Below are 1,693 nucleotides of genomic sequence, written 5' to 3' on the forward strand. Positions count from 1 at the left end.
ACTCCTCAATTGCAGACCCCATGATCAGTTCAAAGGTTGGCTGAGAGCATCCGCCTCTGAGAGCATCTGCCTCTGTTTTTGTCAGGCTCTGGCAGAGCCTCTCAGGAGCCTGATAACTTTTTGTTCTCTGTGTTAGCTTCGCTCTTTCAGACATTACATTCTTGTGTTTTTTGTTTTTGTTTTTCAGGAGAAAGAGTATTTACTAAAAAGGTTTTTTTTTAAAATCAATGTAGCAGAAATAACAGATCACCAGATACATAAATCTCAAAGTAGAACACAGAAAACCAGAAGGTGACAGGGTAGCAGCATGCTTTTTAAAGAACAATGTAATTCTTTTTTTTTTATTGTTATACACAATACAAATATTTTAATTTTCAAAGCATCAACTCAGATCAAGCAGTATCTACTGATTAATAAAAAATGCTATTACCATTTAGAAACAGTATTCTTTTTAAAAAGTTTATTTTTTAAAATTGTGTGTGTGTGTGTGTGTGTGTGTGTATGTGTGTGTACATGTGTGTTGTCCTTTAAGGACACGTGTTCAATATGCTTGCTCGAAGTTTGGCCCACACCAAATGGTTGTTTAACCCCAAATATCTGAGCAGCAAACTGAGCTGATCCTTTTGGAGAAAGTATAGTTGAACAGCCAAGACCACTGGGCAGTTGAAGAGATGACCACACATCCTGAGCGCCCCAGTCTGGTGTGATTGGGGGACAGCTGATAACCAGATATACAGTATTACCAGACATCACTGGGACTAGACCGTTGCTTCTGCCCGCCATTGTGACAAATACAGTAGTTACGCCATCTGCTTCATATTTTGCTTTAATTCTCAAAGCCTCATCTGGTCCTTTATGTGCGGATGCTACTCTAAGTTCACATGGAACCCCCAAATTTCCACAAGCCTTCCTAATTGTTTCACAGTGACCAAGGTCAGAGGTGGAGCCCATCAGCACTACCACCCTGCACTGACTGTCTGACTTGAGAAGCAACTCCACTCGATCTGCAACCCACTCAGAGTCTTTCTTTACCATCTGGAGTCCTTCCGGAGTTACTTCTTTGAGATCATGGTAAGACTGTTTGTCTTTCTGCTGGCTCCGATCTCCCAATGGCCATAGTCAGCAAGGACAATCTCTTTGATGGTTACATCAACTCCAAATTCAATCTTCATCAACCAACATACAGTCCTGGGGCAGCCAGGATTTCTCCAGAATTTCAAAAATAGCTTGTATGGCATGACTCATGATGTCCACTTCAGTCTGCCCTATAACAAGGCCAACAAAGTACAATTTTGCAGCGGTGAGTTTCTCCTCAGACCACTGTGGATCATTACTGGCATCATCCTTGAAGAACACCTCCACTTTTGGTGGATAAAACTTCCATGCCTCCTTTACCCCAGGGTTCCTTTTGAGAAAAGATCCAGTTGCTAGTCTTTGCCATACCCATTCAATGGAATCATTTCACATTGGGGTGCAATGAAAGCAGTCTCCCCAAATTTCTTGGTGAAAGCAGTTTTTATACCAGCTTCCTGTCACAACTGAAATATGCAGCTGGTGATCTTATTGGCCTTCCAGGTGGTTCTTTCTAGCTGCATTCCCTGCTGCAATCATTAGAAGTATAAGTGATATTCCTGATCTTCCTTCTTCAAGAGATCGCAGGACTGGGTTTGGTGTGCCATGATCCTTGGGTGGT

At 42.0% G+C, this 1,693-nt stretch overlaps 1 pseudogene; it reads right to left on the reverse strand.

The window, feature by feature from the left end:
• Positions 1–527: 527 nt before the first annotated feature.
• Positions 528–1,475, reverse strand: LOC110300219 (bifunctional phosphoribosylaminoimidazole carboxylase/phosphoribosylaminoimidazole succinocarboxamide synthetase pseudogene; annotated as a pseudogene).
• Positions 1,476–1,693: the final 218 nt, after the last annotated feature.

Source organism: Mus caroli, unplaced genomic scaffold, assembly GCF_978045245.1.
Source record: "Mus caroli unplaced genomic scaffold, Mus_caroli_1 scaffold_10, whole genome shotgun sequence".
NCBI lineage: Eukaryota > Metazoa > Chordata > Mammalia > Rodentia > Muridae > Mus > Mus caroli.